Below are 24,677 nucleotides of genomic sequence, written 5' to 3'. Positions count from 1 at the left end.
TGGGCACGCACTGCACAGGAGAAGAGAGCTGTTCGCTGGGATGCAGTGAGGACACAGGCCAGAGCTGTGGAGCAGGGACTGGAAAAGCTCAGGAAGACATGTCAGAGGGAAAGTAGAAGAAGGGCTGGGACTGAAACTTGGGACAGGCAGATTTTGACTGTGTGGGAGGCAAGGAACACAGTGGTCCAGAATAAGTGATCTGGACACATTATTCACCTGTGTGAGAGGTGTCAGCACCACATCTTGCAGTCTCACCCATGCTGCCAGCCTCCTTTGTACAACAGGCACCATGCTGACCTCCAGCCAGTGAACATTACAAACACAGCCCAGGTGGCAATGCTAAGGGCAATTGTGTGAGATACCCTGGTGAAATGATGCATGAAAAGCTGGTGCTAAGAAAATGAGAGTGGTAAACTATGTCCGGGGTGCCAGGTCTGCAGACACCTGTCTAGTACGTAAACCGCGTGGGTACACAGTATCAGTATCATCAGTGTGTATGCAAGTACCTTGGTGGCCAGCAGCAACTGGAAGGAATTCAAAAAGACTATTATTATTTCACCAGGATTTACTGGAAGAAAATGAGGTGCTTTACAGATATCATGACAAACAGGCCAAATATGAAGATCTTGCAAATAATAAGATATAACAAATAGGGGCATACCTCTGGCATCCTATGCAGGGCAAGAGGAGCATCATTCATGGTACTGAAGGACCCACTGCTTCCCTGGTGCAGTGCGCCAGAAGTCAGTTGGATTTCTTGCCTTTAATGTCCATCGTCTGGGCAAGCCAAATAAAATGGGTTGCCTCTGTCTGAAATGGATCAGGGTGCATTAGTGCTGTCCCATGTGTTGGGGGTGCACTGTGCGCCCAGCACCACTGCCTGATCAAAGTCTCAGGATAGCACGGAGGCTGGCGGATGCCACTCCTGCCATTTCCAGCGAGAAAGGAGAGAGGTCCTGAACCTTTGTTTTAATGGGGAGTTCTTAGTGGGGAAAAGCAGTGCTCTTCCTGCCAACTGCTTACTCAGTACTGTCAGTTGTGTTAAATTAAGATGGTTGCTTAACTCCTCTGTAATACTCATTTTTTTAAAACATAAATTTATCTATTCATCACAAGTTTTTATAGCAAATGACTCCCAGGGGAGAACTCTGATTTCCAGCAAAATGATTGAGAGAAGTAGATTTTAATTGTTTTCTGCATATACAAAAACACAGCCAGAGGGCAACAATGCACACAAATGCACAAAACCCAAAGGCGCTACAAGAAATACGGCTTTCAATATATTACATAATCCAATTCAGAGGAACTCTCTAAGTACAAAGGCTGGGCTGGTGTGATATGATTCCAGCATATGAATACAAAAGAAATGCTAAAAGAAATGGAATTAGGTAGCTTATTTATGTTCTCCTCTTCCTGGTGCACAGCATCGTTATCATTTTGTCAGGATCCCCTGACACTCCTGATGAAGTGTGAGCAGATTGACTGACCAAAGCAACAGACCAAATGAGCCTTTACTCTCTGATGTTCACGGACAGCTTGTGAAGCTTTCCAGTTGATGCCAAGATGTCCTCTGGGAATACCACAAAGAGTTCAGGAAACATTTTTTTCTTTCTTTCTTCCTTTTCCTCTTTCTTTACCATGATGTCTTATTTTGCAGTAGAAGGACTAAATCTCAAGTTTACATCAAGGGAAGTATAAAGCTGTGATAAGAGCAAGGGTTAAAAACAACAACAACATTCAGAATTTTTCCAAATCTGACCTGTCATTAATAGCAGTGAAATTGGTACCATTCAAGTTCCATAGTTATTTTTGGGAAGAAGGAAACAAGACACTTCAAAGGGTTAAATCCTTTGTCACAATACAGCTTGCCTCAGATCTACACTCTATTATAAATAAGACCTACTAAAATGCTATTTGGTGGCTCAACAAGATAATTATCATTATTATTGGATGATTGTATCCTCTGTAACAGTTCTCAATAACAGCAAATGAAGAGACATTTATTGAATTTCAGCTGTATTTAGAAAAAGAAGTTTCAAAAAAGGTGGTACGTTTTTAACCTTACCTTTGGGCTGTGAGTTCAGTGCTCATTGTTCATTTGTGGTCCATCAAAAGCAGATCTACTGAAAACAACTGCATAAAGATACCACCAGCACTAAATACTGTCAGAGCTAAAAGGAATACACATGCAATAGCCTTATGTCAAAACATTGCACAGTATCTGGCACATTAACGAAAGTTTGTTTGTTTTGTTGTTGTTTTGTTTTGTTTGTTTGTTTTTGTTTTTGTTTTCAATGAAGATGAGTCCCAAAGGATAAAAATCACTGAAGAAGATTGATCCAAGGTTGCTATATAAGGGTGGAGAGAAAAAACATTTTCTCTAACAGATCTTAACCTTGACGATGAAGGCATCATTTATTCATTTATTTATTTTAAAGCACCATGGTGACTTAATTTGCCAGCTGTTCATTTCCATCAGTTATTCATGAGTAAGGGCAAAGAAAACACTTTTCAGGAATGCTTCTCTGCCCAAATAACAAGCCATTATTCTAACTCAGAAGGTTCTTGGGAAGGACAGGGGAAAATTAACCCCTAAGTCTGTAAAATACCAGACAATGTGCACACAATGAAAACTGCTTCTCACATCCAAGATTTGCTGAGGTTGGGATTAAAGTGCCTTTTAGTCTGCTGAGCACCCAAACCCTTCTCTCTGAATTTCTCCTGGAGTTAAGATTATTATTCCTATCTAGAAAATGTAAGCAGTTTTCCTTCCTCCTCTGCTTCTGGCACAAGTAATATTTAAGGGGAAATCTAGACTAATAAATCTTCACCACCATCTTCTCTTTCCAATTAAAATACTTTTTTTTGGGTGTCTTTGTCAATAAAACAAGTAACAAAATCCTTGTCAGTGCTTTGCGGATTTTTCTAAAGCTATATATAACTCCAGCAGCTAACAGAAATTGAAGACCTGATAAACCATTCTTTAAAGTAACTGCAGGACCTGTTGAGGAATGCTGTTATCTGTCCTTCAGAGTTACATCCTTGTCCCTTTTACCTGAAGGTATTAAACAGATGAACTGTACATCATTTCCATGCTTCATTACCTAAGGTTGCTCTCTACAGTCCCATTTGACTTGGTGGCTCTCAGAGACCAGGAGGACATCTGCCCCTCATGAGGACCGGGAAGTGAGGAGAAGGAGATGGTCGACAGTTCCTGAAGGTTGGTACTGGGTCCCTGCTGCCCACCTGAGGCCAGAACCTGCAACAGGACTCCCACCACCCCAACCAACCTGCCTTGGCAGCCTTTGTGCCTCTGCCCTTCAGGAATGTGGTCTGAGCTGGAGCTGTTTTAATCATTCATATCACTGTATGCACATTTTGGACACATAAAGCAGTCCAAAGATACAGCAAATTTCCAGTCCCAGCTACGGCATTTTGCATTGTGATTCAGGATGGTGCTTGTCCCAGGGGATGACATAGAACTCATGTACTAGGACAGACCTGCTGAGAAGCCCAAGCCTTTTGTCCTCCCAGTCCCACAGTGACAGTAAATCAGATGTTCATTATTTTATTCTGCAGAAGAGCAGGTCCTGGCCACTCATTCACAAGAATGCTGCGAGTCCTTGCAGTGTGAGCGAAGCCACCTTCCTCCGTCATCTGGCACTCCAGACCAGTGGTAGTTTGGTCTCATACACGCAAGGAAGGCTGTATGAGAAGTTTATCTGCTGCACCTGTTAGAAAAAAGTCCTGAAGGCAAGCAAAGATGTTGGAACGATCCCTCATGTCACATGCAGTGGCACTTCAGGAATGACTTCATATGCCAGCCAGACTCCAGCTTCCCTGATTCCTCAGAGTCTTGTCATGGCTTGCATACACAGTGTGGCACCAAGCGTAAAAAACTGGAGACCACTGATCAACCTGTTCTAATGTGCAGATTAAGGCATTGTGTATAAACTTGTTTTCTCTTGGTAGTCTTGGCTTACTTATTCACTTGTTTATCTGGGACTTGTTCCATTCCCTCCGTAGTCCTTCTTAACATCTTCGCTATGTTTTTGGTCAACTTGACAGAGTTATGGGTGTATTGAAAATGCTATTTATGGTTAGACAGAAGCCTGTATTTGCGGGTGGGGTGTGTGGGTGGGAACACCTAGGCAGCACACAGCTTTCCTACATTAAGGGAAAAAAAAAAAAAAAGAGAGAGAGAGAGAATAAGTGACTCCAGGGCTTCCTGGAGCTACAGGCAGGCTGGGCACCTGCAAGCATGAGTAGCAGATCATTTCCCACTCTGGCATTGCTAATCCCTGCTTCTGCCCACATTAAGGAAAGGAGGAGCAGCCTGCCAGGTTTGCTTGTGATTCATACAGTGATTTAGGTAGCTTTCACAGGCAAGGAAGGGAGCAGAGATCCCTTATTCCATTCCAAGGCATTTTTAACCTATTATCTTCTGTGTAGTTTCTGTAGGCAGTTGGCCTTCAACCTAAAATGCATTTTGTAGTATTGAAATCCAGCTCTCCATTTTTCTCTAAAACCTTTTCGTAAGCTGTGCTAGAGTGATAGCCTTAAATATGTGTATCGGCACAAAGTACACCATTACAGCTTGGGGTAAATCCCCTCCTCCATGTTCCTTGCCCAGAGCAATTGTAATGCCCTGCAAAGACCCTTGTGGCTCACTTCCAGTGGAAAGGGCTGTGCATTTATAGCCACTTGTCTGGAAGCCAGACTATCTGGAAATACACAAGTAAAACTTGGGATTAGGAAATTAAAGGCATCTAACAATGGTAAAACAAGGTCTAGCACAAGAGACTAATAGGAAGATGAACTAGCTCAGCCATCAGGTAACTGTGCTGAATGTGCTGAAATGAAGGCCGATTCATGTTCTATGGGTAACTCCGACTAAGGACAAGCAGTGGGGATGTGAGTCCAAGGCAATGCCAGTGTAGCAGGAGGCTCTTGGGGAAACACAGCAAGGCCAGAAGCTTGAGGACACAACAAGTGGTTTGACTGACAGCTGCTCCATGTGGTCGTGTAAGGAGAAGCAAAGCATGTGAACAACAGAGAAGCTCAGCAGGAAAGGATCCAACAGATGAAGGCAGCAGCAAATGTGAAGCAAATCCCAACCAAAGTAAATAGTACAAAGAACAGGAGAGATTGGCCTAAAGACCAGAAAGTGTGGTGACCCTGATATTAACAGGCTGCATTAGGACAGCAGTAAAAACTTGTCCCAGTAAAGAACTGTGCCCTAATGACCTCCTCCTGTCCCACAAATCAGCAAATGCTGGCTCGTAAGACAAAACAACAATGAAAACAGGTAACACAGAAAATATAGGAATCTGCATGAGATTTCAAAGGAGGATCATGACTTGCCAGAAGGAAGAGCCTGAAGGAGGTTGGAAGAAGTCAGTCTGAACATGCACAAAGTGCCAGCAACACACACACCATCTCTGCAAATAATTTTCCTAATAAGAAGAGAAGCTATTTTTAGAAACTAGGAGCCTTCTTATTTTGTTATCTAGAATTTAGTTACTGAAATGGTATCACATAATATATACACAAAACCTGCTTTGACACACCCTTGTTACTTGTCTATGTGTATCTGTCACAAAAAGTTAACATTTCATAATTTAAGTATATCCCCTCCAGGCATTATTTGTGTCATCCACCCACATGACAGCTGCAAGGGATTTTCGTTGCAGTGACAGCCACAAAGCAAGGATGTGCAGAAGGGTTTGACACAACTCCATTCATTTCTGATCACTCTGGCTGCTTGCTGATTTGTGAGTAATGCAAATGTTTTTCTTGGTAGGCTGAGCTCAACAAGAAAATAACTGGGTTTCCCTGGTGGACATGGAATTTTCTGGCTTTGAATTCTGATGTTGCACCTCTTCTATAGCACAGAACTTTGTAATTTAGACAAAAGTATTTCTCAGTCATGAAGAAAGCTGACTTTATGAGTTTGTAATTAACATTACATTAGAGAGCATGAATAAATATTTGTACCTAGATATGGCCTAGATATCGGTAGGTATATCTTTAGAATAATGCAAATGATATCTATAATAAAAATCACTGTAAAGATAGAACACCATCACAGTAATGACAAAGTGTTAACATACTATGTATCATCCATCTAGTACTCAGACGGAAGTTTTGCATATACCAACCTGCTACACACTGGCAACCAGGTTTTGAGTCTAATATCAATAGTTAGCTACTTTCTAGAAACTCTTTTTTTCTCCGTTAGAATTTCTTTGCTGCCTGACCTCTTAGTGAGAAGTACAGAAGTAATGCACCTAGAGTAACAGCAAACATAAAATGAAAAACAAGTTTGAACGCCACCAACAAAAGAACAAACTGTTAGAGTAATCAGAAGAGGATGCAGCTCTAGTCTGAAAGAGACTGTGGCCATGATGGATCACATTATTAAAGCACTCACAATATTAGCCTACACTGTTGGCGGAGGGGAGGAAATGCTAAAACAGTCAATCTACATTTGGCATTGTTTTTCTCCCCTTCAGCAAATTGCTACATTGCATCAGAAAGCTGGACAGTGCAATGCATGGACAAAACACCGTGCATGCTGACCATCTTTATTTGCTTTAAAGCCATGTGCACTAGTCTACCAGATGGAAAGAAAAGTCATTGCAATTATCATATCCATTCGTCCCTCCCAAATCCCTTCTTCCTGAGTTATGCCATTCTCAATGGCAGGTGGCATACTGAAGACTTCATGAGAGAAAGGTTTTTGCATTTTCCTTATGAAAGCATGAAAGGATCCTGAGCAGACTATGGCCAGGAACTGGTTAAAACTCCACCGTCAATGATGATAGAACCATCACAGAATCATAGAATAGCTTGGATTGGAAGGGGCCTTAAAAAACATGATCACCATTCTCCTGCTACCAGGTGGGAGGGTGGACAAGAACCAGGTGCTCTAGAAATGCCAATAAGCCTCTTTAGTCATTCACTGACTGAAGATCTGGGTACCTACCTACTGGGAGAGGCAGTGGCAGTGCAGAGGAGAGCTGAGGACTAGTGTTTTTATCAAATTCAATTTAAACCCGTGAACATATCTGGGAAGGAGCTGAAGAAAAAAAATCCATCTCTTTTGGACTTACCAGAATTTTGTCTATTAGAGTTGGTGATCAAGAACATTTGTCCTAAAGCTCAGTATTGTAGTTACTCATATGTCACAAGTGCTATAGTGTAATTCAGGCTTCATTATTTAGACCACCTCTGAACTGAGCAATGAAGAGCTCATCTCCTGGCCCCTTGTCACCACAATCTGTAATAGGCATCCATGGGGAGTAACGATTAGATTCTGAGGAGTGTCCATGCAATCTGGGACTGTGGAGGACTGAAAATCCTCCCCTACACCACTCATTGCAAACTCTCTGACTTCCCAAAGGAATGAATTCCCCAACGTGTCTCTGTCCATACTGAAAAAGAGACAGAAACATGAAAATGCCCTCTTTAGGAAGGTAACCTTAGAAGAATGAGGGTGGCAATCAAGCAGTGAGTCCTGAAATCCCTGACAAAGAAATTCCTGTAAACTTCTGACTTGTTTTCCCCCTTGCTAGGCTTGTCTTTTCCCTGGTTTTGAAGGATTAAGTCAGTGATTGTGGTGGACTTTTTAGGATGCTTTAAGTGTTAATCATTAACTGAATTGGCAGTCTGGGGCTAATCACAGTGGCTGCCCTATTCAGCAGATAGTAATTTTGATATTTCAGAGACAACCTTAAAAGACACGCTATAAATTGTTTAGCTATCACCATGGTTGTCCACACTGTTTAAAGATCCATTATAACTGTTTCCATGCATCTTCCAGACTGTAAAAATTTCCTGTTTAATGAACAAAGTGCTAATAGCACAGACAGATACTGGATGCTCAGTTTGAGTTCCCTTAGTATTTGTGGCAGCCCTATCCTGGGCTAAACTTGCCTATTTCTGTCAGAGAGGAACAGAACACAACAGAGACTGTATTCCTAATTACTCTTTAGTTTTGAAATTCGCTCAAAATTTCTCCCTCACATTTTTATTCCTGTTCTAAAACTGGCTTGAACGAGCCACTATTTTATTTTATTTTATTTTATTATTTTATTTTATTTTATTTTATTTTATTTTATTTTATTTTATTTTATTTTATTTTATTTTATTTTATTTTATTTTATTTTATTTTATTTTATTTTATTTTATTTTATTTTATTTATTTATTTTTGGTAAGAAAAGCAGAATCCCCTGAGCTGGTGAAGTGAGAGGTGTGCAGGATGAGGATGTACCTGGATCAAACTTTCTTCCATTGTTCAGCTCATCCTCACAGGCTTTCTTGAGAAGCATCTTTTAATGTCCTGCCCCCAGGTAGCTTTTCAGCACATCAGCTCTTCTGTGCTGGTAGTGCTTCCTAACATCTGTTTCATATTTGTTGCTCCTTTGTTTCTATTTATGTCCCTTCTCAACCATTATTGTTTTAGGCCAAAAATATTAAATTGTACAGAAAATGTCCAGATAGACTAAGACTGGTATATGCGTGAGGTAAATTTTATTTTAATTGTTGTTCTCTATCATATTAAGCACAGGACGTTCAGCTGCCCTGTTGACAGGAGAGAGAAGATTTTTATCTGTCTTCATTTAATAAAGCAAAATCTGTAGAGAGGCTCAGTCTATTACAGACCAGCTAATGCAGCCAGAAAAACACAACAAGATTTTGAGCTCAGAGCCCTCATCACGTCACACTTCTACCATCAAATCAGCACTACTACAGCAAAATGAACTGATTTAGAAATGAAGTAATTTCTTATTGTAATGACTCTTTTGATTACTGCAGTTCTTGAAAGACAGTGCCGTGGGAACTACACTTTAAGGAGGTCCTGGTACACATCTTTGGATCTGGTTTTTAGATTACACTGGGTCTGCCATTAATGCAGGCTGATCAATGAGTGCCTAGATGCTAAATGAAAATGATGAAATTTTTCTTGGCTCCTCATAATTAGCAACAACAGAATTATTTTGCAATGCAATAGAAAAAAAAAAAAAAAAGCTGGGAATGGAAGGGCTCAGTTGTTGCAGTTTAGAGAAGCAATTCAGTCAGTGCAAAATGACACCTTAATCTTAACCCAGTGTAGTAAACAATTAAATCATAAAAATGTGGATACTATACCAAACAGATAAACAAGTGGTCATTGTCCAAAACAATATAAGTAGTGCAAAGCAAGACAGCAAAATAAATACATGTGTATCATTAACAGATCTCTTAAATTTCTGTTCATGTTCACCTTTTATTGCTGATAATTGTTGTTTGTTTGTTTGTTTGTTATTTCTTTTCTCATTCTCTGTTATTCACACGTGTTTTTAGCTCAGTCACATATACCTGCCAAGATGAGAGGTAGGTGGCAGAATTTAAAACTGGGACAGCATTCTTGCTGCTCCCCAGTCCAAAATATTTAATGTACCCTAAGATGGCACATGAAAGCTTAGTATGTGGTTTATGCTTTAGGGAGCAGAGGTCATCTGGCAACCAAGAGGAGTATGTATCACGCTGTTTGCAAGATCATACTATTTTTTTCCAGTGTAGCATGTCTAGTATTTAAGCTTTGCCCTGATTCCATACATTGCTCCAAGCCACATCCCATTCAATGGAGTTAGCAGAGCCTTTGTGTAACTTCTCTATGGGGCCATTTTTATGTTCCACGTTGGTAGGACATCAATAGCTTTGTACCACAGACATGGTTTTGGCTGGGGTGTGGAGTTCGGAGGCAGTCTCCAAAGCAACTTGCTGCATTCTTTGGCAGCAAAGCTACAGAAGCATATGGCACTGAGTTACTTACTGAATAATATTAAAAATGGTATAAGGCTCTGTATTTTAACCGAGCAACTATATTGCTGCTCATTAAACACTTCAGAAATGTCCATCTTCATAAATATAAAATATAGAATTACATATGCCAAAGAAAGGCATTATTACAGTTCCTTAAAATGAAATCTTCCAGGTTTTAAAATGCTTAGTAATACTGGCCCGCTGACATCCTTCTTGTGACCTTAAAACAATTTTTTGTTGTTTCCTTTAAATAATTTAGTGAGTGATTGCTCAGTGATGATGTTTAAATAAAAACACAATGTGATAGTTAATCTGCGAGACAGATGCTATTAATATTGGATGGATGTAGTTTCAGAAGTATTCTGCCTGAATCTGAAGTACTAAGCTGGATATGAATAGTGCTGGATTTCCCTTATGTGGAAAATGTAATAGCCCCGTTAAGCATGTCTTCACTGCAGAACCAGACAGTATATTGGCCCTCAGCTTTGAGTACCAGCTTTAGCTGAGGTGGGGTGTGAGGAACCAGGTTGCAAAGGTGCACCATGGTAATGACTCCTCATAGTTCTGTGCTTCCCCAGGTATTTCTGTTGGCCATTACAAGGTGTTTCCCCATATCCTTTCACACAGAACTAAGTAGAGTTCTTTCCAAACCTGATTGTGGGAACACCCTCTTCAGGGCACGTGGTGGAAAGTGGGAGGGTGGGTAATGGGATGACTCTGTGAACCTTCCAGCAGCCGAGCTACAAAACCTAACCAACCAAATTTTCAAATGAAGCAATCTGGCTTTGGAGCAGCAAATAGGACATCCAATTGATGTACACCCATGCACATCACTTGGATGTGTGCCCCTCTCCAGCCTTGGAGAGGGGCCTGCTGAAGGTCACTAACCAATGGCCATGGAACAAGTGTGATGCCTTCTTGAGCTGGGTTTTCACCAGTAAACTGGGAAAATCACAAACCTGAATGAAAGTGAAGTTGCCTCTAACCTCTCTTTTCAATCTCATTGTCCTGCAGAGACCAACAGCATCAGTGTTTATGTGTGGGCATTGTGAATTAAGTAAATGCAAAACTGAAATAAGAGTCAAAAAATAGCTCCTCTCTGAAGACATACAATTACATAAGTCTGTTATACGGCCAGGTCACTGTCCCCAAATACGCACAATTTCAGCATAAAAAAAGAGATGCCTCTGTGTATGCATGTGCCAACAAAATGCTGGCACATATGTACTGCCTTCTTTCTGCCTTAGAGAGAAGAAATACTGTAACTGCTGCTACTTTACAGTATAGACTATGCCCCCAGCTTCACATTCAATTATTCTTAAACAGTTCCAGTTATGTTTCCAATAATGGGTTCCATTTTTCTTTTTGTCCTTTGTTTTTTGACTTTTACTAAGAAAATGAAAGACAGATCAGTTAAGGATCTTTGTCTGAATGCTATTGGCATACAGTATTAGTAATACTAGAGTTAGTCCTGGAAGGATGTTAATAAGATTACTCATATTACCTATACACTTAATAAATTTTTGCTGGCTACTGCTGGGTGCTCTGTAGCTCTAGAAACTTATACTTTAAGCTAGGGAGGTTCCCAGCTCAGTACCGATTTGAAGGCTGATCCAGCGATTAGTTATTGCCTCAAGTCTGGGAGATGCAGCTGCAGATTCTTGCTTTACCACAGACGTCCTTACACCAAACACACGGGGAAAAGTCCCACACAGGCATTAGCACAGCTTTTTCAGGCCAGGACTCCCAGCAAAGGCAGTAGTGCCATCAGCAGCGGTGCTGCACAGCTACACAAGGCAGGGCATGCACGTTGTGGAGCTGCCCCAGCTGTCTGTCCTTCCGCAACAGAATAAAATATTTTGTTTTTAACACAGGCAGGTCTCTGATTGGGGATTTGATTGGTGATGGCATGGATGTTTCTGGTATGAAGAGAAGGGTAACACTAGGATATTATGCAGGAGGGACTGATGCTTTTCCATCAGTGGCAGTGTTTATGGAACAGGAACCGACATTCCCTGTGTTCCATCATCCTGTCTGTAATACTTCTCTTCCCCACAGGAAGAGGAGAATGTGTGGATTTGGGGATCCACACATTCCTGCTGCTGAGGTGCTCAGGTGTAAGAGATATATGACCATAAACCAGATCAGGCCTCCCCTAGAGACCTGAGGAATGTGTCTCAGCTGTTTGTCTCACATGAGTCAAATCAGAAACCTCAGAAATTTTCTTCAGCCTCCTGCTGTATCATCTTCAGGACAACTTATTCTGTTTATATTTTTATTTTTTTTTTCCTTGTAGCTCCTTTTAAATATTGGGACAATTATGAAGATAAATATATCACAAAAAATATTTTTTCAGTACTTTAAAATCTACTGTTTTTACCAATATTTTGGTCAAAAGACGTCCCTTAGTTTGATTCTAATATTCTCTTCACCATATAAAAATATGGCATGTTTCACTGAATTTATTGTCTGCTGGAAAAATATTCTCTGAGTCATCTAGGATGGAGACCACTCTGAAAATCTGATTAAAGACTTTTATATTTTATCATTATTAATAATGATGACAGTGTTTTTGACAAATATATTCACTACTTAAAGTTGGGCAATATTTTCTGGAAACCAAGTCCAGTGTTAATGCCTGAAGATTTTTTCTTGGTGATAGAAGCTGGGAGTGTTCCTAAAGTAAAATCTTTGGGCACTCCTAAAAGAGCCACCAGAGAGTAACTTGTCTAGATGACAATTAACACAGGTGCATGATAATGCACTGCAAATAATGGAAAAGTGGTAACATTAAGGAAAGGGGGCGTACTGTGATGATGCATGATGGAACAATCAGGAAGAATTAAATGAAAATAAGAAAAGTATAGTCTAGTTTGTAAGGAAAATACCTTTGAGGTATATTACTTGGAAGAAAAATCTCCAGAGTTCTGTGGTAAAACCATCTAGCTGAATTTCCACAGATATGGGAATGGTAATCTTACTGTTTTGTGGTACTCAGATCTCTTCTTAAAATCTTCTAATACAGCTTTGGCACAATGCAATTAAGTCTTCTGACATTAAATTTGGTTTTCTTAGTCACCTTTTACAGTGTCCCAAATCTCTGTCTGAAAACCATTGCTGTAGGAATGACTGTAGGAATGACCCATTGTAAACTCCCCATTGCTGGAGTTTAAAATGTGTGAATCACATTTAGTAATTTGATAGAAAAGTTGAATGAGAAACGTGTTATAAATTTTGTCTCTCTCCCCCCCCCCCAAGATTACAACTCATTGCTGTATGTTAACATTACAGATATTACACATAGATATCAATATTGAATATGTACATTGTGCAGCTGGTTGAATTATTCTTTGTAAATAATACCTACAAATGTAGCCCATCTTTCTGCCTGTAATTTAACCTGTTTTCTACAAGTACATTTCTTGTATATAATATTTACCAAGGAGTTTACATCAATTGATTCTACATGGTATTTACAAACTATTCAGTATGACTAATGCCTTCCATTTTATTACTATTCATTGTTGCTCAAGTGGAGAACCTGAAATTCCTAGCAAGTTACTGTAGGTAAGGTGGTTGGCATTTTTTTTTCTTACTGTGGATTTCATTTCTAAAAAAGTCATTACTGTGGCAATAATTTTTATTTCTTTATGCTGTTTGTAAACTAAATAGTCTGATAAAGATATGTTTTTCTTATTAACAAAGATGTTTCTTCACGTAAACAGTCTTTTACCTCTGTTTTGTAGCAGAAATATTTTTTTAAATGTACGTACTTCTCATAGATATTCACATTTGTGTCACTCATGCACCAAAAATTAAAATATTTATGTTTTTTTTTTTCATTTATTTCTTTTCAAAAAGTAGCAAACTAACATAAGCAACAAATCAATCTCTTGAAATGTTTTTCCCCCACTGTTATGATACATTTCAAAGCCATTAGAATATAATCTGTCAAATTTTTATGTGACATGGTTGTCAGTAGGAAAAAAAGAAAAGGCATGGGAAAACAGTGGGAAAAACCTGAAAATAAAAGACTTCAAAATATTTGAGAACAGCTGCTAGAGAGATACATGTGTATACAGGAAATGCACTACCCTAAAAGATCAGGATTTCAACAGAGTTTGTGTAATACTTTAAGGTACATTGTACAGTGGTTTTACTGTTGCTGTGTTTACAAAGAGAAAGCCAGAAGACAGGAGCTTAATGAAGCATATTGCAACTGAAAGGAAAATAACAATTTTATTGATTTCAAAGTCCATCAGCAATTAAGAAATTTAAGACTTTTTTTTTTTTTTTTTTTTCAGGAGGGCAACTAAGGACAAAAACAACACCACTTATTCTGAAGCAATAGTTAACGTGCAGCAAAATCACATTGCAAAGGCTTACACAGAACTCTGAAAAGTCATCTTGAAGTTTCAGCACCCACTTCTAGCACTTTTTGCCACTGGGCAAAAGCTAGTGACTGGTATTGTACAAAGGGCCAGTGACAATGGTACACATGAGATCACAAAAGCCTTTTTGGTTCTGGACTAATTAAGATATCTACCATCTATTTCTGTTTCTAATTTTCACTGGTCTCTCCACTGTAGCATATAATTATTACTCCTACACCACATTATTTAGTAGCATGGAGGAATGTTCTTATTTTGTTTAGTTTGTATGTTTAGTTTGCTCTTTGTATGGTTTATCAAAAAACAGTTTGCAAATGCATCATGAAAAGTCACACATTTTGGGTGAGTTAGTGGTGAGACATTGGCTGCTCATTTCACAGTATTAAAGTTGCAGAAGTAGTATGGTCTTCCAAACAGCCTGGAGATAGTGCTCAATATGACAAGAAAAGGATTGAGAACTTGTGTACCAGATTTAGTATCTTAGTGTATCTTACAACATTGAAACTGTCAATAACTTCCTAGAAAAAACGTATTTCTTTAATAAAATGGCAGAGTTAAGAAGACTGCATATGTCTTAGTGCCACAAGGTAGATTTCGAAAATCCACTGAAGGAATGTAGTTGCTCAGCTCTCCAATGTTGTTGACAGCATACACCTCTTTGAAAAATCGCCCTTTGTGCTTTGCAAATGTTAGAGTTCTCCAGCTCCGTAATCTCCCAGAGTGTATTGTTATTGCATTTTTGACAGCTGGTTCACATACCAATAGTGATGTAACCCAGCTGACCTTATACCCTCTGCAGGTCATGCATGATTCTTGTATTCACAGTTTAATAAAACCAGAAAACAAGACTTTTAGAGAATTACGGGTTGCAGCAGCTCTAAATTGATTCAATGATATAATGGAAACAGCAAAGTATATATCTGTGTCAAATTCCATTTTTTTAATGATAGTAAACAACCATGTGGATTTTGATTCCTTCTCATAAGAAAATATCTAGGCAGTCACAATGGATGTAGCAGGTAGAAAGTGAGTCTTTTTCATTTCAACACTTGGTCACTTAATTTTACATTATTTAAAACACATGATTTTGTCATTTTTTTCCTTCCCCTCTCCTAAAACTCAGTAATTCTCCAAGTCTAAGAATTACTGAACAGAATTGCTTTTGCTGCTGTTAAGTAATTCCACAGTGATCAAGAATTTCCTTAGACAGTCCTCTTTTTTTTTTTCTTTTTTCTGTTTTAATCTTGGTGCTCTGTTTTCTTTTGTCTGTTTCTCAAAATTTCCCCTGTGTTAATTAGGTTCTTAGAGTGTTTGTTCAAAGGATTATGTGAGGTAATCAAGTCCAAATTTGCCACCTTGCTTTGCTCTAAGTAAAAAAGAGAAATGTAAGATTGTGTTAATAGAGAGTTTCAGCTCTGCCTTTGTGCATTATGAAATATCACAGGAGGCTACAACTACTCTAGACTAGATTTTGACTCTGTTGTGGATTGTATGCAAGTGCCTTGTCCCTCTCAGCTGCCCCTTTTCGGACTTTAAGAAACGTTACATCTTTCTTCTGGCTCCAAAATGTTTGCTCTTACATCTCTCTGCCATGTGACCATTTTTTACTCACACACTTCAGTTCCTGGGATGAGAAAAGATGTTAAACATCCCAGTAGCACTGCCTGAGTCTGTGAAACAGCCTTTGCCTTTCATTGCCCCGACTGTCAGAGTGGAAGGCAAGTTGGTAGGCACAGGAGAACGGTGACAAAGTAAAGAAAAAGGAGAGGAGCAAGAGCCACCAGACAGCATTTGACAGCTCAGTGAATTGCACTGACACAGGGTGCCAATATCTTTATTACTGAAAAACTTCTATGTGGAACTGATATACTTGCACTGTCAGTGCAGGAGAGTAGTTCAAATGCTGAAATAATTCAGCAGACTCTGCCCATTTTATTTTTCATCAGCTATCTAGTTGTGAGGGTGTAAATATTGTAACCCCAAAGGGACTTTAGGGATCGTTAGTTGCATAGAAGGCTAAAGACGTGAATGACGCTTGGCTGAAAGCCTGCAACTGATTGGTAGCCACAAAAGTGGTTTTGAACTACAGAAAAGGGGTGAGATCACCATCATTAGGAAGAAAAAGAAAGATGGAAACAAGATAATTTTATTTTTTTTTTCCACAGGGAATTCAAAGTTATGTACCTTTGCCTTCAGCCTCTGTTTCTTGAGAAAAGTTTTAAAAGGTAATGGAAAGAAAATGACAATATCCACAATAAAATTAAAAAACTCCAAAGACTAGAAAGAAAGAAACAGCAATGAGTAACACAGTGAAACTTTGCTAATCTTCAGTTAATTTTTTCTTATGTTCCTATTAGTAAAGCCCCAAAGACGTTTTTTTTCAGCAGTATTTATTTCACTGAACTTATAAAGAAAGTATAAATGACAGCATAGGAGAGAAAATAGCTAGTAGTTGACTTCTAGAAATAATTTCCGGTCACAACACAGTCACTTTATGAACTGTTTAAAAAAATAACCTTTTACCAAAATCACAGTATATAAAATACTTGTCTGTGTGTTGAAAAACCCTCACTTTACGTTTCATTCTGTAGGGTAAGCTACTTAAGTCCAGCTTTAACTTTCAGAACATGACAAACAGCTGTCTTTTTTTGGTGGGGGAACATTCTAAAACATTTTAAAAAAAAAAAAAAGGGAAAAAAAAAACCACTTATTTGACTTGATGAAACAACACAAACGATGGAATAGTTGAGCAAATGAATTTTCTTTGAGGCTCTTTAAGGGTTTTCTTTATTAGTTTGCCCTATCTACAGCTTCATTCACTGAAAGCCCTCGCCTCGCCTCGCCTCGCCTCCCCTGCCCTCCCCTCTCCTCTCCTCAAAATTTAAAAGACACAGGGCAGCACAGATGAATCTTAGAGATCAGTTAACTCCCCAAAATCAGGTTGTGTTTTGCCCACTCTGCTTAGATGATCATGGTACTGGGAAAGCAGTGAATGCAGGGCATATAAGTAGTGGAGGGAATTCCAGCTTGACTGCTTGCATGTCTTTCCTCCAGCCATGTCAAATCATCTCTGACCTGCCCAAAGGGGTCTGGAAAGCCAAGGGCAGAAAGTATCTGCTGCCACCTTCTCAGGTTAGAGGAGGGTATATGTAAGACATCCTGCCTGGAATTTGTATCAGACTTTTTTGTGTCTTTGCCCTTTGTATGACACTGGTGACATGATTGATCCTCAGGGCCATGTGCATGGGGTTGTTTCAGTGGCTGGCAGTAGGCAAACATTCAGAGCAATTTAAAAAAAACTTTAGGATAGATGAGAATCAGGTTAATGACAGCTAAATCACCTATCAGGTTAATTCCTCCAATTAACCTTCCTGCAGAGATGTGTTCTTTGCAAACCCTGCCTACAAAAATGCACTTCAAAGAGATGTCTACACAGCCTTCACCTGTGCAAAACTACCTGCCTAAGCTTTATAAAGCTGTCAAGCCAAGGAGGATCACACCAGTGAGCTGGGTTGTCAGAACTTGCAAACCTCAGTCCTTTCTGAGTGTTTGTATGCTGGAGAAAGGAAACCTTGCAATAAATTGCATCATTGCTTTAGATGACTGTTGGCACAGGTTTTCCCTGAAGCCTTTCTCAAACATAACATGTAATAAAATAGCAGGGATAAGTGTTTCATTGCCTTGAAGCCAGCTCACAACAGTGTCTCAGTCCAGTAACAAAAAAAAAATAGTCTTTTGAACCTAACTGTACTTTTGCCTTATACTGAAGAAGCCAAGTTTAATGACATGCAATGCAATTAATACTGAGTGACAGGTAAAGGAAAAGCCTGTATAACAAGGGGAAGGCCACACTAAGAGAGCAAAAAATTTACTATCTTTAGGAGTTGTCTTTGTCAAAAACAAACAAACAAATAAACATAAGCAAATTAATACTGCTGGTGGGACTTCTGATGCTCTTGTATAATAAAATTTTGTTAAGTTCAGAACTTCCACTGTCATCACCTGCAGTGAAGAGATTGATTTACATCCAGTGAATGCACTAGCAACCTAATAATAACAATATGTTTTCCAAATAGGTTGCTCTGTAAAACCTGGCTTTATTATAAGTACTGCTTGTTGGACCTACTTGCATCTTGAATCATGGGATCACAGGCTGGAATCTCATAAATCACATCGTATTGCTGATTTTATATGTATATTGTGATTGTAATTTATGTTTCAGTTTGTATTTATTCCCCCACATGACACTATTCTTCAGGTTAAAAATGATTTATAATTTTTCTCCAGTGTGATTTTGAACTTAATAAAGATTGTCTGACTACAAAGTGAATTATTAGTAAACCATACAGCTCAGGTCTCATGGCCAAGGCAGTGGCAGGGTGCCCCTGAGGAAGTTTAATCCATGGGGAATTGCCTCCCCCAGAGGTGCAGGACACAGACATTTGGGCTTGTCCTCTAAGTCAAAGTGGTGTCCACCCCAGACTTGCTCCCACAAACATCTCAGTCCACCTGTCATCTTAATTTCTGATGGGATTCTCATCAAACTTTTTATAACTCCTTATAGAAATCCTTCACCATCTGGTAGTGTGGAGCTTCTGGACCCATTTTGAAAAAGGTAGAAAGGAAGACCCAGGGAACTACAGACTGGAGAGCCTCACCTCTGTGCCTGGCAAGATCATGGAACAAATCCTCCTGGAGGCAATATTAAGGCACATGCAGGACAAGGAGGTGATTTGGGACAGCCAGCATGAGTTCACCAAAGGTAAATTGTGCCTGAACAATCTGGTGGCCTTATATGATGGAGTAACTGCATCAGTTGACAAGGGAAGATGATGTCATCTACTTGGACTTCTGTAAGGCCTTTGACACAGTCCCACATGACATCCTAATCTCTAAATTGGTAAGATACAGATTTGAAGGGTGGTCCATCCAGTGGATAAGGAATTGTCTCAATAGTCACACTCAGAGAGTAATGGTCAATGGTTCTATGTCCAGGTGAAGACTGGGGATGAGCAGTGTCCATCAGGGATCTGTCTTGGGACTGGTGTTTTTCAATATCTTCATCAATGACATAGACGATGGGATTGAGTGCACCCTCAGCAAGTTTGTGGATGACACCAAGCTGAGTGGTGCAGTTGATACCAAAGAACCAAAGAAGGAAGAGATGCCATCCAAAGGGACCTGAACAGGCTGGAGAAGTGGGCCCATGTGAACCACATGAGGTTCAACAAGTCCAAGTGCAAGGTGCTGCACCTAGGTTGGGGCAATCCCAGACAGGAGTAGAGACTGGGAGAAGAACTCATTGAGAGCAGCCCTGAAGAGAAAATCTTGGGGGTTCTGGTAGATGAAAAGTTCAACATGAGTCAGCAGTATGCACGTGAAGCCCAGATGGCCAGCTGCATCCTGGGCTGCATCAACAGAGGGGTGGCCAACAGGTTGAGGGAGGGGATTGTCCGCTTCTGCTCTGCCCTTGTGAGGCCCCACCTGGATCTCTGCGTCCAAGTTTGGGGCCCCCAGCACAAAAAAGATGTGCACCTGCTAGAACAAGTCTAGAGGAGGACCACAAAGGTGATCAAGGGGATGAAGCACCTCTCCTATGAAGAAAGACTGAGAGAGTTGGCAAAGTTCAGCCTGCAGAAGAGAAGGCTCCAGGGACACCACATTGCAGCCTTTCAATACTTAAGGAGTCTTATAAAAACGACTTTTTGCTCAGTTAGATAATGATAGGAAAAGAGGAAATGGTCTTAAACTAAAAGGGGATAGATTTAGACTAGACATTAGGATGAAATTCTTCACTGAAAAAAGGGTAGTGAGGCACTGGCACGGGTTGCCAGAAGTTGTGGATGCCCCGTGCCTGGAGGTATTCAAGGCCCGGCTGGATGGGGCTTTGGGCAACCTGGTCTGGTGGGAGGTGTCCCTGCCCATGGCAGGGAGATTGGAATTAGATAATCTTTAAGGTCCCTTCCAACCTTAGCTTTTCTATAATTCTCTGATTCTATGACCTCTTTTACTGCTGCTGGTGTTGAAGGAAATTGAGAACCTGGGACAATGATAAGGATTCTTCTTGTTAATTTAATCCATTTAAAAATATTGAAAAGTATTAAAGTAGGCCTTCCAATGACATATTGTTCACTTAAGTTGTGATCTTTTTCACATACCCCTTTCCTGTGTTATCTCTTTTTCAACTTTCCCTGTTTTTTGTCATTCATGTCTGGATTATTTTATTTGTTCCGTGTGGTGTCTTGAGTTTGCTTACTTAATGTGTTAAACATCTTGATTTCTTTTCTTTTTTTTTTTCTCTTTTCTTTTTTTTTCTTTTTTTTTTTTTTTTAATACAGAAATACTATGGCACAATAATTCGAAGATATGATTTACTATTCTCTATGCATAATTCAGAGCAATGTTATTTTAAAACTTGAGTATTTGCAATTATTTTATATTGTTTTACAATACAAATATAATATCTGAGCTGGAACTTTAGACCTATCAATCTTCTCACATATTAATCTTTATATGAGATTGCATCTAATGTCTCAGACCTTTCTTTTATTTTAAATTACCTGGAGAAATACTCATTAATACCAGTTATCCAGTGGGCCATTTTTTTTCAGTTGTACCAATAGAGCAAATCCATTGATTTCAGAAAAGTTAATCTAGATTTATATAATAATTATTGAGAGCATTGTAATTTGTCCCCAGAAGCTTCAGTGGTGAGTGATTTCAATCTTTATAATCTGAAGTTTTTTTAGCCATTATTAAGACTCCAGTTTTCTTTTTATAAAGCTGAAGTTATTTAATATGGAAATATTTCTTCATAGAAATACCACACTGTAAATTTGCATTCCATTGAGGATTAATTCCTAAAACTATGCATATTCTGTCTGTAACCTCTGCTTAGATTTGTTTTATTCTCTTGGATTCATAACTTTTATTTTGACACAATTATCTGTATAGAATAGAGAGCCTAAGACTGCTGAACCAGAATAAAGAATAGCAAGCTTCTAAGTTGTTCAGTGCAGAAACTGAGGCTGAGCCTCTTGGAATAAAGAACCTAAATTAATCTTATGCTTGCTTTTTGACTTTTTATGCTACACTGATCATGTCATGAAGCAGGAGGTTTACCTGAATTCCAAAAGTGTGAGAGGATCAAGGGTACATAATACTAACGCTTTTGAAAGACATGAATCTGTCTTTGGCCAAAATATCCATATGAGTTCTGTTAAGATGTCTAGTATGTAGTTCATCACCAGAGACAAACATGAGCATTTCATTGCACAGTTTTTATCCAACAATAGTCCCATGATGGCTGCCTAATGTAAATGATCACCATCATTGTGCTTAACAAAACGTACATCATAACAGTCTCATCGGTAAGCTCTGAAGTTAATTAAAAACGTTTCCTGTTGACTTCACTCAGCTATCAGGCCTTAATATGAAAATTAAATCATCATAATCTCAAACTAGAAGCACTGTGTAGCTCCAGCCACATGTTTGCTCAGGAAATATAGCTGTCTACTATTGGTCCCCACTTCTCATTTCCTGTTCATGTCTATTAAAAGAAAAACATTTAGCCAATAATGCAGTGCTACTCAGTCAGCATGTCCATTGTTTCAGCTCTAGTGGCATGTGCTAAGCCTCTGAGGGAAACTGAAAGTCAGTACATGTGAAATTTCTTATCTGCCAAGATGCAATTGGTCAGACTTAGACTTCATTCATGTAAATAGGACTAACATTAACTGCTGATTTAAACCACCTGAGGATTATAACTCCAGTACTCTTCCATTGTGGGACACAGCCATCTGCATTAGAAGTTGCATGAACTATTTTATTTTTTTTGCTTGTGTATCTTCTCTGAAATATATACTGCAGGTAGAATTTGCTTTGTGAAGTACTGCCAGGATGAATGAACCTTTATAAAGAAAACACATTGCCTGTGTCCTTTATGCAAAGACATAGCTGAAGAGAACAGGGAGACTGCTTTTCACACCCTACGCAAACTACATGACCCTCTGATGCATCAAGAGTCTTCCTGCACTCCCACATGTAAGGTAATTCTTTTACACAAATCTATGTCAAATATGTACTAGAGATAATAGCAGTAATTCTTCACACTTTCCCAGAAGACTGTTCTTGCTCTTTACTCCATTTTGCCAAGGTACATACTGAGAACTGCTAATTCCTGTTGGCTTTTGAGGAGTTCACCTCAGCTTGAAGCAGAAACCTCACTTTTGAAGAAGGAACTCTGATTTGTTTTTCATCAACATTTGGAAAAAATAGTTAAGCAAGCCAATGCTGAATTCAGCAAGCTACTATGGGAAGAAGAGACATGCAAGACAGTAGAAGTACTTGAGCAAATCATAGTTAAAAAGTGTGAGCTCACAGCCTGGTCCAAAGTAGCATGAAAGGTAGCACAGTTTAAGAGTTATAGCACTCTCATTCTACTTGTGTTGAACCATGCTCACTCTAATAGGTAAAAGGAGTGTATTTGTAATATTCTGTTTAATAATCGATAATCAGATGGAAAGATGAGGGAACAGAGAACTACAATAATTTACTTTTGGGATGGTATAAATGGAAGCTGAAAAACTTGCACAGAAAAAAAGCAAAAGGTGAGAATCTGTGAAAGTGACCATAGAGGGAAAATGAAAATGAAGAGAAAAGATGCTATTCACAGCGGTGAATTGCTGCAGGTGGAGCTGACCTGAAATGTTAGCCTGTGAGCTATGTGGACTTTGGCCTCAAGAAATAATCCACTGCAGCTGCAATCAAGACTTACAAAGCTACTGCAAGGTGAACAATGCAGCGCAGTTTCACATTAGGAAATGTCAGCTCTTCAGTACAAGCCTAATGGCTGATCTGATTAGTTCACATTACCTTTTTGGTTATGATCTAACAAGTACAGGTCTCCCATTTGGGGCAGGATCAAAGACATTTCAACTTTAAACTGGGAAAGCGGTACCAAAAATAAACCCGAATAGTCATTATGCTGAAATTGTTTCCTAATTCAAGGCCTAAAATCTTATAATTTCCATAAGTTGCCAATATTTGTATATTTTATGGATATTTCATTATGTTGAGCTTGATATCTGTAATAATATTTGTTCATTTCTTTATTGAAGCACTTGTAACAATTCCAGTACAACTAAAAGTAGAGAGGCTTGCTTGTTCTTGAATCAAATTTCCACAGCTTTCAGAGGTATAGATATAAATGTAAGCCTTTCAAAGAATTAGACAAAACCATTCTGTGTTCCCGGTCCTAGACTTTGCATTTGGATGTAGATCCTCTGACGAAGTTGAAGAAACATACCAGAAAACACTTTTTTTTTTTTTTTTGATCTATTCTGCAGATATACTGGTGGGAGCTTCAACGCCTTGCTGGAATAATTTGGGCCTTAAAAGTGTCCATAGATATTTAGGAAGATGGACACATTACTTCCTGATGGAGACTCCAGCACTATTACCCATGATGCTTTCTGAGGTAAGTGTGCTCAGAAGTGGCAAGGAGGTAAATCAGGCATGAAGTTTTTATAGTCTGTGAAAATACTAGAAACTATATATAAATCTGAAAATATGTGTCTTTTTTATTCTTATAGTGTCATCCAGTGAAATACATATCTGTTATTACTGAGTACTTAACACAACCATTTCAATTTACTGTTAGGTGGATAAAATCAAAGCATTGTTCAGGAAAACAGCATATTTCTACCCTAACCTCTTCTCCAGCCCTGTCTCTCTCTCCCCAGAGTACCTTTCAGAGAATCATAGGACATTTGGGACTACAAAAACATCCTACTTAGTTATACGTGTTTCTTGAAGATCTCCAGGGATGGTGACTACTTCCCTGGGCAGCCTATTCCAATGCCACACAACCCTTTTAGTGAAGAAATTTCTCCTAATATCCAACCTAAACCTCCCCTGGTACAATGTGAGGCCATTTCCTCTCATCACTTGGTGCTTTGAAGAAGAGCCCAATCACCACATCACTATATCCTCTTTCAAGGTCATTGTAAAGTATGATAAGGTCTCCCCTGAGCCTTCTCTTCTCCAAGCTAAGCAACCCCAACTCTCTCAGCCACTCCTCATAAGTCATGTTCTCTAGACCTTTCACCAGCTTCATTGCCCTTCTCTGGACATGCTCAAGCACCTTGATGTCCTTCTTGTAGCGAGGGGCCCAAAACTGAACACAGTACTTGAAGGGTGGCCTCACCAGAGACAAGTACAGATGAACAATTACTTCCCTAGTCCTGCTGGCCATGGAATTTCTGATATAAGTCAGGATGCCATTGGCTTTCTTGGCCAATTGAACACATTGCTGGCTCATATTCAGATGGCTATTGACAATTTCCCCCAGGTCCCTTTCCACCACTTTCTCTTTTTCAGCTTTCTAGCCACTCTTCCCCCAGCCTTAGCATTGCATGGGGTTGTTGTGCCCCAGGTGCAGGACCTGGCACTTGGCGTTGTTGAACCTCATACAG

General features: G+C 39.4%; 1 long non-coding RNA gene across 2 annotated transcripts in view; it reads right to left on the bottom strand.

Moving 5' to 3' along the window:
- Positions 1–1,164: 1,164 nt before the first annotated feature.
- LOC137854230 (uncharacterized) overlaps positions 1,165–24,677 on the bottom strand; it is a 47,093-nt gene continuing 23,580 nt past the window's right edge. The window contains exons 2-3 of one of the 2 annotated variants that reach the window (XR_011095033.1): positions 3,105–4,167; positions 1,165–2,348 (exon numbers count right to left, since the gene is read on the bottom strand). This is a non-coding gene — a long non-coding RNA (uncharacterized lncRNA). Of the gene's footprint in view, positions 4,168–24,677 lie in introns of both variants that reach the window. The other variant, XR_011095032.1, reaches the window with a different exon arrangement.

The sequence above is a fragment of the Anas acuta genome, chromosome 3 (assembly GCF_963932015.1).
Source record: "Anas acuta chromosome 3, bAnaAcu1.1, whole genome shotgun sequence".
NCBI classification, from domain to species: Eukaryota; Metazoa; Chordata; class Aves; order Anseriformes; family Anatidae; genus Anas; species Anas acuta.
The sequence above is the reverse complement of the archived record's forward strand: the minus strand, read 5'-3'. Positions and strand labels throughout refer to the sequence as shown.